Source organism: Myotis daubentonii, chromosome 4 (assembly GCF_963259705.1).
Source record: "Myotis daubentonii chromosome 4, mMyoDau2.1, whole genome shotgun sequence".
Classification (NCBI taxonomy): domain Eukaryota; kingdom Metazoa; phylum Chordata; class Mammalia; order Chiroptera; family Vespertilionidae; genus Myotis; species Myotis daubentonii.
The window spans coordinates 88,668,214-88,688,492 of NC_081843.1; positions in this window are offsets into that span (position 1 = coordinate 88,668,214).

Below are 20,279 nucleotides of genomic sequence, written 5' to 3' on the forward strand. Positions count from 1 at the left end.
ATAATTATGCGCCCTGCATGAAATTGAGCTCGGGCCCTGCTACGACAAAGCTGAATATGTGAATTCCCCAGGCACGGGAGGCTTTTTTCCCCACTTATCTCACAAGGTAATAAAACAAAATGTTCCAGTGCACACGCTCAGGTATTTGCCGGAGGGGAAACAGGGCTAATCAGTGGATTGCTACACATTTTATTATGTACTTTCTCAGTGGGTCAGTCACTCTCTTTTAAAGTGATGTTAAACTTCTGCTACTATTTATACCTGGAACGTTATAAAAAAAAGTGGAAGTGGGATGTTTTATTCCATTTCAGCCGCTCCTCATCTAAGAGGCTTTGTCTCCAACATCCATTTTCTCAGATTTTTTTAAAACACTATTAAAGGCTCCCTCCTAATATGCACTGTTGATCTGAGGGAAGCACCTTTCTTGTTCTCAGTGTGAGCTGTAATATCCTTATCAGCATTCTTTTAGTTTTAACCCAGATTAGTGTTTTTGGCGAGGAATCTCATTAACTCCGGCAGCCCATCTCCTTTTGTGATTGCCTTTGGAATTGTAATGGACTAAAAGGCCAGAGGGGCCTTTCCCCGAGGCACTCATTCTTCTTAAATCAGCCTGGAGCTTAGAATAACTACACAGTCCTCAAAAAGAGACATTTGAGAGGCTGGGGAATGAACTGAGGGTTCCCCTCTGTGGAAGCCATCACTAAGAAGGCCTGGGAAAGGGGAACCTGGGGGAGGAAGGCTTCCTAGCACCCTGCCCCCCAGCCCTCCCCACCTCCCATCTCCCTCTGCCTCGCTGTCCCCCACCCCTCCTCTTCCTGACCTCCCGCTTTCCCAACTCTCCCTCGGCTGAGGCTTCAGCCCGAACCCCTCTGAAAAACAGCCTTTCAATTATCGGCATCTTATTCTGGTGCTTATATAAGAAACGGCAATTTCATGGTCACACAAAGCAAAAATCCCATCTGCCCAACAGGAGTGTGGGCAGAACCTAGACCAAGAAGACAGTGTGGCCAGGAGACCTGTGTGGGCTCAAAAGGAAACCCCTCTCGTCACAGTATCTGCAACGTGATTTGTCAGTGATTAAAACACAGGGTACTTGGCTTATTTTAGGAATAAAGCCTTCAGGGACCAAACTTCACGGTTATTTCAAAACTAAAATGCCGTCCCTAGGTGTCAGTTTATTTCTATTGCCATGTAGTAAAATGTCAACAGTGAATTCATGTGACTACTCTCATTTGATAGAAATTTGTTTTGAAAAAATACAGATGTCTAATTGGGTACAATATTTTTAACAGAAAAAAATATGTATTCACCACATGGCTTTATCCTCTGAGCAATTATTTTGTGTTATCTCTATTACTATTTTGGAAAAAGTGAAAAGTATTTTAATTTTGAGATCAATTGTGGTGGTAACAAGACAATTTTATTTCTTGTATCCCAAAGCCTATTAAAACATACACCTATGTTCTTTAATCACTTTTCTTACTACATTATTTTAGACAAAAAATTGAGGCTATGCTACTGAATCGCATGCGATTGCCTCCTTAGAAAGGCCCCATTGTGTGTACCTGTACAAGGTACTGACTACAGGTGTGGGTATGTCTATTGTCTCACAGAAGAGAACTGGGTGCCTACATTCTAGACAGGAGATGTGGTGTGTCCACTCACCTAAAGGAGGTTGTGGCCATTTTCCTGCAGGGGAGTTATGGGTGAGCCCATTATCATATAGGAGAGGTGTGTTCCCCTAACATTGCATAGAAGAGGAGTAAGCAACTAGCATCACATTGCACAGGTGTGCATGTTCCACATCATGTAGAGGGCATGTGTGCACTGCCATCACAGAGATGTGTGTGTGTGTGTGTGTGTGTGTGTGTGTGTGTGCGCGCGCGCGCGCGCGCGCCCATTATTCACACACACCTAATGTCACATAGTACAAGAGATGTGGGCATGCCTACTGTCACATATTAGAGGAATGGGTGCTTAGCATCCTACAGAGGAAGAGTGAGTGTCTCCATTACCACATTGAATGTGTGTGGGTGTGCCTGTTATTCTTAGCACATTGTGGGTGGCTGCATTGTCATACAGACAATGTGCCTACTATCTCATAAGAGGATATGTGGGTGTCCCCAATCTGACATAGTCACGTGTGGATGCAGCCATTATCACATGGGAGAGGAGTGGGTGCCTACATCATAAGGTAAAGGTGTGAGTCCAGGCCCCTGAAGAGCCCCATGCTCTCCCCACATTGGCACCTCAATTTGCCTCAGCATCAGAATCTCCCCATGAAGTGTCCAGGGAAAGACACCTAAGCAATGCACACCATCTTAAAGCGGTGGTGACTCCAGGTGCCTCTGCGGGGATGGGAGGGTGCCGTGGCCTCATGGCTGCGGTTCACCCCTGAGTGTTTGTGCCTGCTTCCCAGCCCTCCCTCCTGTGGCTTTATCTCCGCACACTCAATCCTGCTGTGCACATCACAGTCAAGGACTGACAAGCAGCCTGGGCGAAACAACCTTCCACAAACAAAGCAGGCAGCCCTGCTTCTCTCAGGATAACATCTCCTGATCTCATTATTGATTATCTGCTTTAGCGGGTCTTGTTTCCTGAAAGTTTGATATGGGGCAACAGAGGTGACAAAAGATTGGCACTGGGCTCTGGAAATTAAGTGGCTGGCCATTAGATCAGCCTCCACTGCTGGAGGATGGAGTGTTTGGCAAACGCATTAGATGCTGTCTTGACTTAATCTCTCCTTCCTTTATCTTGAATCTGTTTTGAACCCTCCCAGGCAATTTACCAGCCTCACCGTTGATTTCTATCACCTAAATGTGCCCCTATGAAGACTACTTTCTGAATGATGAATCAGCTCCTCATTCAAACTATTGTGTGCTTCACCTTAATGTGAAAATAGCTCCGTAAATAACAACAACCAAAATACGGTAAACACCATTACTGTTACATCAGTCTCTGGCCAGGACTCTGTGGTCCTGAAAACTCACCCATCCTGTCCTTCCCCTTGGTGGTCTGTTAGAGCCAAGTGCATCTGGCAGTTGAACTCACACCATGGAACAGGTGTACAGGACTCAAAGCCATACCGGGGCAGACAGGCCATGAAACGGTGCCTGGAGAATCTAATTCAAAGCCTCTCCTGTCATAGGATTGGCTGTGGTACAGGCACCATGTGCTCATCTGATTATCGTAGGGCCTGGTTTTGGTATTTAACAAATTTGCAAGGTACAGTTATTGACAATGAGGTCCCCTCACCACAAATCTTCCATGACAAGCACAGTCTTCCAAGTGCAGTTTCCTTTCTCCAGTTGCCTTCAGCCCCTCTCCACACCCTACCTGTGAATCAGTATCAGGTCCTCTTCTTCAAATTCAACTGAGGCCTGGAGGAGGTGACATTTCAGCAGGGTGGGCAAGGTATCACGGGCCCTCTGTGCAGCACAGAGTCTCCAGTGATTAGCTCTGAAAATTCTCGGTTTAACTGGATTTTGGTTTTGGTGGTGATCACAATTATGTACACGTCTATGGTTATTCATACAATGGTAGAGCTTTAGATTGGGCAGGGAGTCGCACTTGGACCCTCTTCACAGTTTCTGCCTCCAAGACCATCTTCTTATTGCCTCCACAGTGGAAGGTAAAACTTCCACACATCCTAGGTTGAATCTTGGAGTCTGGATGGGGCTTTGACATTGGGTTTCTCACAGTTCCTAATGGTGTATGATGTTCTTGACAGTTTATCTTGGCTTCACACAGCCCCAGACATTTGCCTCCCCTCTTTATACAGCAGGAACTTTTGGGACATGGGATTCAGTGGGGCATGTGACTTTGACACCAGGTACAACTGATATACAAGCATCTCCAGGTTCTTGAGACAAAAAACAGGTGCAAAGGAAAGCTCCTGTCCACATTCACCTTCCCATTGTTCATACAGATGCTCCAAAATGAAATTGGAGGTCAAAGACATCACCTGTCCACCCCTGAAGTTATGTGGGAATGCCACACAGTTCCAGGAGTGTGAAGGGAGAGCAGGAAGCTGCATCTGTAGCCCTGGTGTTTAATTTTTTATTTTGCAGAAGCCACCTTTCTCACTATGGCCTCTAACATGCATTTTGTTCCCTTCAAATTAAAATTGAGAAGGCGTGTCTCTTTATCAGAGACTGACTGCCATCCCATCTGCTAATTATCACTATGACTAATTTATAGATTCATCCCCCTTGGAGTCCCTGGTGGATATGAACAACCACATCCCAAGGCATCCATTTAGGCCCCCAGTTTAGGAACCAACCTCAATTCTCACTTGCCTTCACTGTCTGCCCAGCCCCATTTGATCCACTTCAGAAACTCCTATTGGACTCACTTCCAAAAGGTCTTCAGAATCTGAGCCATTTCATGAGCTCTGCAGCTACCACACCCTCCAACTCTAGTCCACACCCACCTTTCTGCTCCTACTCTCATCTCCATTACCCATTCCACACATCAGCCAGAGGAATCTTGAAAATATCCACTACATCATGTCTCTCCATTGCTCCTGGGAGTCCTCAGAAGTTCCTCATAGTATTGGGATCCAAATTTCCACTTAGGCCTGTAAGGTTTCTGGAATCTGGCCTTGCCCTCTCTGACATCTCCCTCTGTCCCAGTCACACTGGCCTCTGCTGACCTGCAAAGGTCTAATTCAGTTCATTCCAGCCCCAGTACCTTTGCACTGGATGCAGAGCTTTTCTCCCAAACTCAGACATCACCACCATCACTTCCTGGGCGGGCGGGGAGAGACACCTCCCCTGCCTCTATTGGAGATTCCCTAGGTAGACCATCTTCTACAATAGTCTATGTTCTGAATGAAGTAACAGATGGCAGATGCTGAAGAACACAATAAAGCCTGATTTTATCTAAACCTGGGCTTAGTGTCTATCTTCTCAATGACCATGACAGCTCTTATCTCTTGTTTAGCTCAGTTCTTTGGACTTTAAATCATAAATTAAGTACTTAGCACTTGAAGAAGCCATACGTTTTGGTGAAATTTTGCAACTTGTAATTATGAGGATTTACAGAAACATTCTGCAAAATACAATCCTCCTGGGAGGCTAAATGCCTGAGTGGGAAATTCCCAGCGATGACCTGAGGAAGAGTGTGCTCTTTACTTGTGCTTTACCTCATCGTTAGTTCATCCCATCCCGGCCATTTCTTTCCCCCATGATTCCATGCAGCTTATGCTTGTTAATCTTTAAGGGTAGGTGCTTATGGGCTTGAAGTCAGGGAATGGAGTGAGACTTTCATGGCCAGTGATGGGGTCTGGGCAGAGCTGGGCATCAGCCATATGTAGACAAGGCCCCTTAAAACATTCCTACTCATGCATAATTGATCAAAACATCTCAATAAAATGGTTTAGTTTCTAATCGAGTTTTGTTGTACATGGTTGGAAGAACATTCAAATCATAGATTGCAGAAACTCCAAACAACATCAATATGTCTTAAAAAACTGGACTATGGATCACAAAAGTGAAGTACTTTTTTTCAGGATTGGCTGGCAGAGGTAAAACAGAGTCCTCCCAGGAACAGCTGACTTCTGCACATAGGCACCCTTCCCTGCTTGCTGACATGCACCCCCCCCCCGTCTCATCTTCACTGAGGTGTCATTGCCTATTCTTTCCAGGAGCCAAAATGTGTCAGAGTCTCCTTGCAAGGCTGGCACTTGGTAAGCCCTCCCTACCTATTAACACAAGCACCAAGGACAGCATCCAGCCGACCCTAACCTGCCAGGTGAATGGTACCTGACAGAATGCATATGGAGCATGGAGCAGGATGCCTGGCCCCAGCAGGTAGTCACTAGATTGTGGTGGGTAGTGCATGCTGTTATCTGTGTTGTTAACATTATCATTATTACAATAACTCTTATTGTTAATTACCCTTGACTCCCTGTATCTCAGGGGGATTTCCTCATGCGAACTGGGAGTGTCACTCCCTGTCACTTAGCACATACCATCTGACTCTATACATGCAAGTCAACATACTGACTCCACACCCTGAATTAGAACATCTTGAGGATGCAAGCCCCCCCCCCCCCACACACACACACCTTAAAACAAGATTTCAGTGAGCAGGGCACACCTTCTCCTACTGCACTTTTTAAATAACAATAAAAAAACCCTAGCCAGGTGACTTGGTTGGTTGGAGTCTCACCCAATTACAGTCACATATGTTTAAGGTCAGAGTTTCACCTTTTCAAATAAATTTTACTCATTGTGCTTGGGAAGAGTCTTGTGCAGATCATTTAAGTGGGTGTACACACATTTAAAAAATTAACCAGATTTTCAATATAGAGGAAGTATTAGTCCTACCAGATAAAAAGCTTTATCTGTCTATAGGTCCCAGCTTTGATTTCTTTGAACATTTTTGCTCTGACCTTTTGTCCTGAGAAGTGACCAACGCCATACATTTCACTTAACAGTTGACAGCTCCACATTGTGTGGTCAGCATTTGGTGGAAGGCCTGGAGAGGAAGAGTCAGAAATAAGAAAGAAGCCCATCAATACCCAGTTATTGGAGGAAGCATCCACCCCCGAGCACGTGTGGTGCACGCTCTGAACAGACATTCAGTAGTGTGCTAAAATGAAAAGACACGTCTACCTGAAAAACACTCCTAAAACATGATGTGAGAACCTTGAGGGTGTCACGAACTGCAGGTGCTGACTTCAGCTTTTCCTGCCCTTTAGCTCCTTTGTTTTGGGGGAAACACACTCTGGAACAGTTCACTTATTTAGAAATAGGCTTGATTTCACATTTTGTATAGTCTAGCTTTGCAGTACAGTATGATTGCATATAGAATAAAAGACATGTTTGGGTTTTTTTGTTTTTTAAATATATTTTATTGATTTTTTTACAGAGAGGAAGGGAGAGAGATAGAGAGTTAGAAACATCGATCAGCTGCCTCCTGCACATCTCCTGCTGGGGATGTGCCCGCAACCCAGGTACATGCCCTTGACCGGAATCAAACCTGGGACCTTTCAGTCCACAGGCCGACACTGTATCCACTGAGCCAAACTGGTTTCGGCTATGTTTGGTTTTTTAGATGGGAAATAACAAGTGTTGGTTGTGACCTAAGATCAGTGAAAACCATATTCTGTTATTAAGTAAACCCAGTGTAATGAAGCCCAATCTTATTTCCATTTGCATGTAGAATAATGTAGACTTTCTATAAAGGACGCGTTGTAAGCTGTTCTCACTGTAAAAATGAACCACAGTCCTCGCTGATAGTCATTCTGCATGTGCCTTCTAATCCCATGAACATGGCTCCTCTGTTACAAAACTGACAATGCTAATGCTGAGGTTGTGGCTAATCCCTAAATGTTTTTAAAGGCAGTCATTTTCCTTGCTCCTTATATTTGTCATGACTGGACACTTGTAACCTCTGGGAAGGCTGGTTCAGCCTTGGAAGGCCCAGCATAGAGCCTGGATGGACATAGAGTCCAGAACAGCTCCCAGGGTTCCCCTCACCAGGCTTACCATCAGAAAGAGAGTGTGCAGTTCCTGTTTCTTAAATAAATTAATTTACCTAGGTGTGTGTGTGGGTGGGGGGAACCAGAGGTTAAAGGTCTTGTTAGGGGTCAAAGTAGAGTTCTGCTCAACTCTAAGTCATCCTTTGGTTCTTGTAAGTTGAGACCAGCACAGTGATTGGCCCACCACCACCCCCACCTCTTCATTACCCTTAACTGGTACCTCATATTGAATATTGAATTTCCAGAACACACTTTTCCCTCCAACACTATTACTCAGTTGCCTCTTCATTTAAACAAGTAACAACAATTTCCAATAAGGAAAAAGTAGGGAAGCATCCAACTGACCATGTGTTGGCTGAATTAGATCCTCACTCTTGCTTACCTGCTCCCTCCCCACCAAGGTGGCCTAGATTCTTTTTAAGGAGCACTGGTGACCCCACGCTGAAATTGCTTAGGGTAATGTCAACCCCATCGCTGATGGCTCAGGATTGCTCTTTAATGAACAACTTTAAAAATCTGCACTTCCGACACTTGCCTAAGCACTCAATCCTATGTCTGTGATGTCACTTCTAGCTAAAATCTGAGTAAATCAAATGATGTTTGAACAATGCCCTTGAGGGGCATGTACACAATGCATTACCCAAGGTTCCCCGAGGCACATTTTATAATTTATTCAAGCTTTTAACCATTGAAGAAAGTATTTCAATCCCTTTTACCATTTTATTATACCCTTGTATCCGTGCACATGTGGTTTTATTGTAGGTTTGTATAAACTTTAAAGAAGTAAGTGAGCACATGAAAACTCATTGCAAACCATAGATAGTGGTTTAAAAAACATTTGAAAGCACAAACTGGAAAATAATTACAATATTCTTTGATGTTGGTTACTCTCACTTTTTCAAAAAGTACCTATTTTTTATGAAGTTTGGTCTAATTTTATTTTCTTCTAGCAACTGTGGATTTTAAAATACTTTTCCTGAACTTGTAATATTTCCACACACTTTAGAATTCATCAACTTTTTAAACTTAAAAATAACAGAAGTTGATGATTACTCTGAGTGGCATGAAAACGGCAACTCAGAAAGGGAATGAGGTAAAGGGCACCAGGAAAGTCATGGCTGGGTAGACTTTGTCATGACGGTGCTCTTCATTGGCAGGTGGAGATGTGAGGTCCACACAGCTCCCTCTGCTTGTCCAGGGCCCAAGAGGAGTCAAGACTCACACTGAGACATTAGATCAAAACTGATGATGTGACTGCTTGTTGATACACAACATTTACCTGAAAGAACATAAAATTATTTCCAATGCCATAGGATAGCAGAACATTAAAAAATATTCCTCCTTCAAGTGTGTCTTTAAATTAAACTTAATTAACTTTCCATGCTATGAGATATCCATGAAAGAATTCATTAATCCAGTCCTGCATCAAACAGGTCCATGGTAAATAAATTGGTTGTGGAAAAAGTTCCACAATCCCATGGAGCAGCCAAGGCACCTCAAGCCTGCGACTGGTTTTTATTTTTATTTGACCACAATTTTTTCATTCTGAGGCAACTTTTTTTGTGTGTGTGACACACTTATAACTTCTTGCCACCTTCACACTGTTTGGGACCTCTTATTAATATCTTGCAAAATAAAATCCAATATCAACCATGTCCAATGCTTCCAGCATCAGATCTGTGTCCTAGGGACTTTAATTGTGTGTGCAGGTAGCTCTTGGTATTCCTACCTAGTCCCTGGCAAATCATTAGTATTTAAATATATGCTAATTTCATCAAGGTGTGAAAAGATCTTTTTCTTGCATATACATGAAAGAATCATATTACTATTCAACTAGATTTCTCTCTCTCTTTAACCCAAGAAAATCTCACTGTGTTTTAACAAAAAGAAAGACACAAATAATAATTTAAAAATACAATCCAGAGAAAATTAGGGGGAAAACTTGTTTATTTCATGCCATAAACACACGTGTAACACAGTGACCTAAGAAATGCCACTTTTGTGTGTGTGTCAATGGAATCACACCTGGCACCTGAAATCCTAGGAGTTCAAAATATCATCCTAAATGTCATTTCCACGTTTTATTACCACTGCCATTTACGTGATCTAAGATTTTCTAGATGACAAGATAAAATGATACATGGTGTTCAATAGCATATCCCAACCCTGCTGTCTCATCATTTATCTATTAAGGATTTTTTAAAAATCTAAAAGAAATTGGTCAACACCTTCATGTGTCAAAACAGCATAAAATGAATGTCTAGCCCATGTGTGCTGACTGCAGATGCCAGAGAGCCATCACCCCATAAACAGATGCTGGTTTAGAAATCCGAGTGCTCCTGCCCAGGGCCAGGTAGACGTCAGCCCTACCTTCCCAGCCGACCTAGTGAGAGCAGCCAGTCTTGGCAAAGACCTCTTAAATGGTTCAACAAGGCACATAATAAAGGCCTTGTCTTGCACTCTCGTCATGATACAGTTTAATCGTGTTATGAGGCGGCCCGGTGTGCGCTTGTCACGAGGGTAGATTGTGGGCCCGTATAGATTTACTGTCATTCTTCAGCCACCTCAGACCTGACAGAGGTTGTGTGGAGTGTAGCAGGAATGAGGGGCTCTCAGGGGTTAAGTGTCCCTGCCTCTTGGCTGGCATCCCGGGCTGGCGGAGGTGCCGGCAGCGTCCCTCACTTTGCTGATGACATGATGGATTACCCGTGTCACTATCGGTACAGTCAGCGTCACTCTGCCACCGATAAAACGGATGCTCTCCTCCACGCAGGCAAGGCAGCTATTTTTCTCCCTGGTTTTAGTGGGACTAGCTCATGCAAGTGTCCTTCCGAGCGGGGTTGGAGATGTCACACTGGGACAGACCCGTATTTCTTCGGATTGGGAATATTCCATTTGTCCGTTTGGAGGAAAAATGCCAACATTTCTAAAAAAGTAGCTTTTGAATAAATTTTGCAGCATGAAGGTAAAATCTTAAAGAGTGTGGCCTTGTTAAGCTTTTCACAGGATCTAAGCCAGGCTCCCACACGTGCATTCCGGACGGGCTCCTGCAGCTGCTTCATTTGTTTTGTCTCATAATTAAAACTGTCCTGTTGTTTTTGAATGAGCAGGAAAAACACTTAAAGCCATCTCAGCGGGACCTAGCCTAACTTTTATCTTGCAGGAGCTCATGTGCAAATGATGTGTCTCATCTGGGAAGCTTTCTGCTCAGGCAAGAAACAGGGTCCTAATTTCCCAAAGTTGGAGCTTAATCATGACGTCCGATTCCCTACATGAAAACGTGCAGGGTAAGGATGGTGAGGCTACGGATGCCGTGCAAACAGTGCATAGAGGAAGTCCTCCTGGAGGAGAAGTTGCTAATATCAGACATTATTGTTCTAACACAGAGAAAGTTGAATTATCATTTTCATGCTTTGTCTATGCAGAAAAGGAATGTATATTTGTCTCCTAGGCCTCTCTGTGCCTCTCCTAAACCTTTCCGCATGTATTTATACTTTCTTTAAAATGGTTAACAATTTTGAGAATCAGCTAGCTGTCTCTGAGAAGGACTTTTAAACTTTCTAGAGTTTACTGATCACCCCATCACTTACTGACAACAAAAATCCGTCTCCTGTTTCCAAGGAGCTTTGTTTTGAAGTTTTAATCAGGTCTAAATGGGAAGTTATTGAGGAGAAACGTCGTGGTCTGCATTTAAATCCTGCCCCCTCTCCACGCCCTCCCCCCTCCTCCCTGGCTTTGTTGCCTGCCGTGTGGCCTTGGATTCCAGAGTGTTCCTAACATACATAATGAGCTCAATGTCAAACTGATGGGGCTTTTGTCTTTAACAATAAGCATTTAGCTCAACTAAATGAATAGAAATTGCTTTAGTGAATTACAAAAGCCAAGGTCTTTTCAATGCAGAAATGCTGACATTAATTATTCTCAACATTGTCTTATTTTTGCAAATGCTGTAACTTAAAAAAAATTTGACTTAAAATTTAATAAATTCATTTACTGTTTAAACTTTAAAAAACAGTATCAATAAATCAAAGTGTCTGCAGGTGGTATGAAAATCCTCTTCTGATTAAAAAAATATACAATCTAAGTGTACTATTGAATTATTCTTTTGATGAGGAGTTGAAAAATCTCAGCAATATTATCTACTTCTCTGGGTGAGTTGACCTGCTGCATCCCCACCATCCCCGTGCTGGGACAAGTTCCCAACGTTGGCAAAAGGGGCCGGTTTCCTTCTGGGACACTGAGACCAGCATTCACAAGCAAACAGTGAGCGGCCACAGTCCCCTAGAAACCCCTCCACCCTCGTCCTGCAGTTGCCGCGAGAGATCTGAATGCTTTTTCCTAAATCTCTGTAATCCAATAAGCTTCTGTGTTTAGCAGCTTGTTTTGAAACTTGTACAGCACCCCAGCCTGCGTCTCCTATGGCCGCTCGCAGGCAGGTGAGCGCCCGAGGGCCCGATCATTATTCAAGGCGAGAGGCCTTCTCAGCCCCAACCAGAATGTAATTTGTAATTAACTGTCATTTACTTCTGTCTGCATTGACTTGTTGTTCAAAAGACAATGTAACTGGGCTGGTCACTGGTTTCCCTTTGTTGTGGATATAATGTCTCTCAGATCTGGTTGTTTTCATAATGTGTCGAAGCCCAGGGCTTACTCTCTTGAAACCAGAAGGAAAAGGGGAATTCACTGAAATAAATCCAACACAAATAATTTGCTATGCCAAGGCACATCAAACATTGTACGTGATGAAACGGGATAAACCCGCCGTACAGGGGAACCACAGACAGTGTAAGCCAGATCATTTCAATGACCGGGGTGAGCGCTCTCTGAAGCCCACATTTAAAATGCAGTCTTCAAAAGGCGCTCTGCTCTGTGGCTGTGGACTCTAATTTATGCTCACTTTTCAGTGTAATTATTTGCTTGTCACACTTTTCATTAGGGGGAAAATAAACAGAATGTGCGGCTGGGCCTTGGATGGGGGTCTGTGTTTCCAAGATGGTCAAGCAACTCCTCGAGTTTGACGACTAAGAAATTAACAAAGCCCGGAGTCCATTTGAATGGGAAAGACTGTGAAAGTATTAGGAGGTTTTAAAAGGAAAACCTCAGGCGCTTTTGCAGTTAGATTTCTAACAAGCTGTTCCTTCCTCCACATTTTTGGGGGGCTGACAAGGGTCTTGAGAGTAAATAGCTCATCTTAAATGTTTAAAATGTTCACTTAGAAATCTCAAATATTTCTGCAAGTAGGAATATCTGGATATTGGGAGAACTCCATTATGCTTTTCTCATTTTCACTCTAACCAGTGCCGTATAGTGGCCTACAGCACCACAGTAATGCCTGTGAAGGGTGCCGCTGTGTGTTTGTGAATGGGACCCACGCTCAGGTCCTTCCTCTGAGAAAGACAGACTCTTGACCTAAGCTAGTTGTCGCGTCATCACTAGGTGGTAAGACTCGGGGACCGAATTGCCTGCTTATCTTGGAACCCTTGGAGCCATCTCAGTTTCGTGTTCATAGTTCCCACAGCATTATTTTTAAACTCACCGAACCAATGAGGTCAGACTGCAGAACGCTGCTCTCATTTCAGCCTCGAACCCAGAAAGATGGGCCGGTCATCACTCCACTTGTTTCCGGGTCACTGAGAACCCTGAGAGCTCCAGGCCAGCTCTTCTATCTGGAGAAAGGATACAAAACATCCCCACAGAGAGAGCTCTTCAAGTGTGGCTGTGTGTTCAGTGGAGAGAGAGCGGCAGAGGAGGGGGAGAAGGAGGTTTTGTTTAGACCTCAAGAAATGAAGCATCAGCCCCTAGGAGATGGCTGGCGGTGGGAGGGAGGGTCCCTAGTGGTGGGCTATGGCAGGGTGCTGCGTGACACCCCAGGGCCCCCAGCATTTTTGAAATGCAACAGTGACATCAGGGAGGCAATCAAATCCTGGCCACTTGGGGTGTTAGAATGCATTTCACAATGGGCTTCCTCAAAACCGCAGAGCTCAAATTTACACCTTGCTGGATGCATGGTCTCCCTGCTGTTCATTGGTAAAGGGGCACTGACCCTTTTGATCTGGGCTGCAGGCCTCCAAATGCCCAGGTCCCCTAAACTGTGCAGCAGGACAGCCTAGCAATGACTCTCGACAAATAGGGCTCTCAGCTCTCTCTCTCTCTCTCTCTCTCTCTCTCTCTCTCTCTCTCTCTCTCTCTCTCTCTCTCTCTCGCTTTCTTGCCTTTGGTTTACATCCCAGTTTCACAGAAATAAGAGATGACAGTTGTTATAGATACGCCAGTTTAATTACTTGTCAGCTTATGGCTGGTATCTCAGCCAGCCGACGCAGAAGCTTAACTTTCTTCTAGTAGCTTAAAACCTGACCAACTGCTACAGCTTACGTATTTGTCTGTACAACTCTGGATACATTTAAGATTAAAAAAAATAAAAAAAGTAGAACAGTCTTTCTGATTCACTAGCAAAAGCCATCAGCCTCCTATGCCCCTGATTCCACATAGATCTCAAGTGATGGGCAATGACTGATGACATGGACATGCCGACATTCAGGGGACCTGGCGGCATCTAAATCCCACGTTATAATTTCCCAGAGACTACACTTACACACTCCTCTGGTGGTACAGTGCAAATGAGAAAGCACCCATGTTTCCTGACAAGGTGGAGCTAACACTGGGAGCATATAAATAATACAGAGATCTCTGCTGTTCTTCTCAGGTCCACACACTGATTTGGATGTACTTGTCATGAAATATTGCCTGCCTGGTACTCAGCTGAATCCTCCTATTTAATTTCCACTCTTCTATTTAACGTTGGATTGATTACCATGCATCTCTGATTCAAACCCACTCAACAGGCCTGCCTCACTTGCTCCTGGCCTCTGTGTGCAGGACAGGAGCTCCTCAGAACAAGGTTAGAGGTTAGATCTGGTGCAGGGTCAGCCACCCTGTGGAGTGTCCTGACCCCTCCCCATGGTCCGCCACCAGTTTTTAGGGTCATTATTATTACTAGTATTATTGCCCAGTCTTTACTTGTTATCCACCAGGATACAGAGTGTCCATTGACCTGAAGCCAAGTATTGCTTGCTGTGGTTTCCTAGTTCTCCGTTCAGTGCTGTGAAAGCCAAGCCCAGGGGCTGTCAGTCCAGTTAGGACACACGGTGACCATCGAGACCCTCTGCTTGATCTTCGCTCTTGGGTTTGTTAGAGCACAGTGGCGGCCTGGGCCATTGTTTGCCACTTAACCTTGGGGTCTCCAGTTTACTGTAGAAGTTAGGCGGAAGCCTCTGAGACATGCCATCCTTTGCAGAGCTACTTTGGTGTAGCCAGAGCTCCGGGAGACGCCCCCCTTGGCAGCCCTGTGTCCTGGGAGGTGAGCGTGCTTTTTGTTACTGGGCACAAAAGTGCACTCTCCCTTTTCGATGCTTTGCAGACCCTTCCAGGCTCTATCCCCTGATGAAATTGATCCCCCCCCGGAATGTTGAAGTTAAGATATGGGGAATTTACATAAGGGAGCTGGAAATGTCATTTTCCCCCAGAGTACATCAAGGAGCATCCTTCTGCGGGCTCTGGCACAACTAATGTATTTGGGGGCACACAGACAGAAGGGACCGGTTTTGCCACGCAGATTAGCGAGGGGGCTTTTGTGCCACTGGAAGCAATGTTCACATTCAAACCAGGATGACAAGGGGAAAAGTTAATTTGACTTGATAGCCGAGAAGGTCACATGTTTGTTCAGTTCTTTGGGCCAGCTGCCCCTCCCGCAGCCCTTCTGAGGATGGTTTCTGCGCAGTGATCCTGGGCAGGAAATGAACCCACCCAAGGGCTGCGTCCTGCCTGCTCCACCTGGGGCTCCCAGGAGCCAGCACAGCAGGACCAAGTGTTCTGAGCACCCGTGGGTTCAGTAGCTGGCTTGTCTTTGGCTTGGAATGTTCCCTCCCCTATCTCATGTTTACAAACAAAACAAAACAACAGGAGGCCAAACAGGTCAAAAGAAAAACAAAACAAAACAAAAACTCCTCCTGGAACCAGCACAATAAAGAGGGAGAAGACAACTCAGGAAAGGTTGAATGTCATCCGTCCATAGCAAAAATGCAACCTTGCTCTCAACCTGTATTTGACATTGCTGAAGGTTTTGTCTTGATTACTTTCAATAAAATTCAAAGTAAGGATAACTGTCTTGGCTCACTAAGCAACAAGGTTTTATCACTAATTACAATCCTTTATTACCAGTAGTTTAATAGGTTTATGATAGGTCATAAAACAATCCAGCATGGGAGTACATAAAAGGAATGGCTTCTACAGCTGTGACATCTTAATATCTATTCATTGTAATCATTTTATGATCTTTAATGGTAGTATTTTTTATTAAAATATGTACATATGCCTTTACAGGGGCTGTGTTGCCACCAAAACTAGGAGGCGGAGCGAACGTCACATAAATATATACTAAAATACTTAATGAGGCATTCTGAAAACTTCTATTGTCAAAAGCATGTCAACTACATCACATGTGTGGAGTCTCATTATGGGTAATTATAATAAAATTGTAAGTGCTATAATAATTCTAACCTTGAAGGCACAATAAAGGGTAGCTATATTTGCCTTCCTAGCCCACACATCTGAGGCATTTTCTTCATTAATTATATTTCACATAAGAATAATTATGTTGTGTAAGACTGAAATTCCAAGGCATTTGCTAGATCGTGTGAACGCGTCTTTCTGGCGTAAGCAGGGTTTCTAGGCTTAATTACATTCCCACCTATAAAGTTTTGCTCTATTTGGCGATAAGCGATCTGTAATTTACATGGCTGGAAGGAGGGTGTTTGTTGTTGATGTTCATTTTATTTTGTAACCCAATTAGTAAAGTAAATACATTGGGAAAAGAGGAGCTTATCAGTTGGTTTTGCATCAGGACTATCTACACTGCTAAGCCAGCCGATCATGTGGCTTCCGAGGCTCCCTTTGCCCATCACCTTCCCACCCAAATTCCCTTAGTCTCTCAGAGCACCAGCGTTTAGCACAGTCAGCGTGTGCGCGCGGGGGGCCGGGTGGGGGAGGGGTGAGAGGAAGATCGCAGGACCTACATTCTTATTGTTCTGTTGCTACTCAAAAAAAATCTATCTGTGTGTGCAATTATGACCTAAATATTTGATTCCTTTTTTTTTTTTTTTCCTGGCATAGAGACCATCATAGTCCTGAATTGCAGGAAAAATCTTGATTTGAAAGTCGATTGTGACTTCTAATGGTAAAGGTTTTGAAAATTTAAAACCAGTACCAGGATTACACGTTTGTTAATTGGATAAAATATATATTCATATTTATCAAGATTATTGGGCCTCCTCAATTTAGACATGAGGGTGATTAATTACTCTTTTCTGTGCACATTCTTAGGACCAAGTAGCCTATACCCCTCAACACACACACACACACACACACACACCTCAATGCAACTAATTCTCATTAAATCTAACTCCAGTTCTAGAATATGACCAAAGCACTAGAATCTGAACCGGTCCCTACCCTGCCCCTGTTCCGTCAAGCTAACCCCCCTACCTGGAGTAAGAATTCTGTTTTAGGGAGCACTTTCTATGTATTTTGGAATCACATTAGAATGCAAGATAAAAAGTAAAAGTGACAGAAACTGCAGTGAAAATTTACTATTTTAAATTAATTAGGCAAAGTCTATTCAAATTATAAAGCATGTTGGGGACACATGTTTAATAACTTTCAAGTACAATAGTAACTTAACCCACTGAGAGAGAGAGAGAGAGAGAGAGAGAGAGAGAGAGAGAGAGAGAGAGAGAAAAGAAGAAAGAATAAACCCAGTTGAGGTTCTCAAGGGAATAATGCCAGTGAATAGAGGGAATGATTTGTAATTAGCATATAAATTGTATGCATGTAAATGATGCTTCTAAAAGGTATTTGAAAAGTTTGTTTTCTTACTTATTTCAAATCAGACCCCCTGCAACCTTGTTTACAGTACTGATTTGCACTTTCATGAACAAGATTTGCAGTGCAAAGAAAAACTTCAGTCAGGGTCCTCCCTTCTTTCCCAACACCCCTGCTTCTGCTTTATCACAAGTTACAAATTAGTGGCATACAAATTAATGAGGTTTTTACAGTATTCAGTCAAATCATGCAATAAAAAGCTTTAATTCAAACACTGTGGCTTAATTATTATAATTTATTTAAATGCAATGCAGTGTTTGCTAAATTTCATAGGACTGGAATCAATAAGTAATGTAAAGTTAATTTCAACATGGAAAAACAGAAGCACCCTAGCTCTCCAGTTCAGTGGCAGCAGGCCCCATGTTTCTCACAAAAACAACAATTACGTGCTTTATAGAAACACCATGTTTAATGTGATAGGGAACAGCCAGCTCTGAGTATGGAAAGCATAGATTTCTAGACAGATCTGTAGGAGCCCAAGGTGTGGACTAGACCATAAGGAGCTTTGAGCTTTGCGAAGGCATTTTTTTAGGTAACATCCTATACAATAAAAGGCTAATTTGCAATAAGACCAAATGGCAGAACAACTGAACAACTGGTAGCTATGACTTGCACTGACCACCAGGGGGCATGTGCGGAACATGGCGGGTGTCGGCCACAGTGGGATGGTGGAGCAGGTGAGGGGGGGGGGGGCCAGACCAAGGTGGGTTGCTAATTGCTGTCATCAGTGCGAGCCTTTGATGGTTACTGAAAATTCTTTACTCCTGCATGCCGGGGTCCTGCCTGGTGCTCGCACATGCTGCCAGCATCGGCCCTGCTTGCACCTGCAACCAGCGCTGGAGCCACTACTCGCACCCACTGCTGGTGCCCAGCACCAGTCCTAATCGCTTGGCGCCATCAGCAGGTGCGAGCGGCAGCTGCCAGCTCTGATCATCCCTAAGGGCTTCTCTACCTCTCTCTGCTCCTGAGGGGTGATTGGGGCACCAGTCCCACTTGCATCCGCTGCTGGCACCAGCCCTGGTCACTGTCAGCGGGTGCAAGCATGGGCAGTGGGAGTGGGGCTGCTGGCAAACAGGGGACCAGGGCCTCAGCAGGAGGGGCTGGGCAGGGGTGTGGAGGATGGGCAGAGATCCATCCCTGTGCCTACTGCAGCCTCATGGCCTACAGTTCCTTTTAAGGTGCACAAATTCATGCACTGGGCCTCTAGTCATTAAATAATGGTGTAGTTGCCCGGCTTTTGCACTTACAGAAGATGAGCAGTGATAATACCTTTCCAGGAGTAACTGTATCATACCAATGGATGACACAAAACACTGGGATTGTTTTTCTTCATCCTTAGACATAGTCTGGGGTTCAGGCATTGCTGGGAATGGGAGAGTAACATGTCCCGTGCTGCTGGCCCCTGGCAGGACATGCCAAACTACTCATCTTGATCTTCCTGGAGTAGTACACTTCCTTTGTCTGCACAATAGGTATTCCCTGTGGAACCACTTTGAGAAAAACTGATGTGAGCTTATCTATCAATGATCCATCAGTCCTCTTTCTTATTTAGCTGGTTTGATGTGCCATTTCTAATTCTTTCATTTTTAAAATAAGGGAAACAAATCCACAAAATCAAATTAAAATGGTTCAGCACTCCAGATTACAAGTCTACATATCCATGAGTGACACACTCAAAGGGCAGAGTCAGTGAGCACCAAAGCCCCACTGAAGCAAGTCCTGCTTCATAGGGGTTCTCCTGCACAGCAGCTCTTCCACTTTAGTCTCAGCTGGTCCTCACAGTCAATTGGCCTGGAGGTCAATTCCTCCCAGTGACACCAACAGCAATTGAGGCTTAACTACAACAAGACAGTGCATACAGACCACACAGAGACACACCTGGAATGGCCAGCTGAGCCACTGGGCCCTAAAGGACATCTACTACACAAGGCCACTCTACCAATTCCAGGAGACATAGCAGCTCTACCTAATACATAGGAACAAACACTGGGAGCAGCAGACATGTGGAGACAAAGAAACAAGTCACAAATGAAAGAAAAGAAGAAATCTCCAGTAAGAAACAAGCAAGCAAGCAAACAAACAAAAAAACCCTAAATGAAATGGAAACAAACAAACTACTAGATAAAGAGTTCAAAACAATGGTTATCAGAATGTTCAAGTATCTTAATGAGAGCTCTTAGTGAGAATTTTAAGGAAAGTAGTGAGAATATCAAAGACATGAAAAAGGACCAATCAGATATGAAGGATACACTAAATAAAATGAAGAATAACTTACAGAGAATCAACAGTAGAGGATGCTCAGAATCAAACCAGCAATTTGGAATGTGAGGAAACAAACAAAAAATACCCCACAAAACAAACGAACAAACAAAAAACCCAAAACACCCTATCAGAAGAACAAAAAGAATCCAAAAAATGAAGATTGTGTAAGGAGCCTCTGGGACAACTTCAAATGTACCAACATTCACATCATGGGGGTGCCAGAGGAGAAGAGAGAAAGCAAGATATTATAAACCTATTTGAAAATGGGCATCCCTGTCTTGTTCCTGTTCTTAGGGGAAATGGTTTTAGTATTTTCCCATTGAGTATGATGTTGGCTGTGGGTTTGTCATATATGGCTTTTGTTATGTTGAGTATGATCCTTCTATTCCCACTTTGCTGAGAGTTTTTAGCAAGAAAGGGTGTTGGATTTAGTGATCCCACTTCTAGGAATATATCCCAAGAAACTAGAAACACCAATCAGGAAGGATATATGCACCCCTATGTTCATAGCAGCACAACTCACCATAGCTAATATTTGGAAACAGCCTAAGTCCCCATCAGCAGATGATTGGATTAAAAAATTGTGGTACAT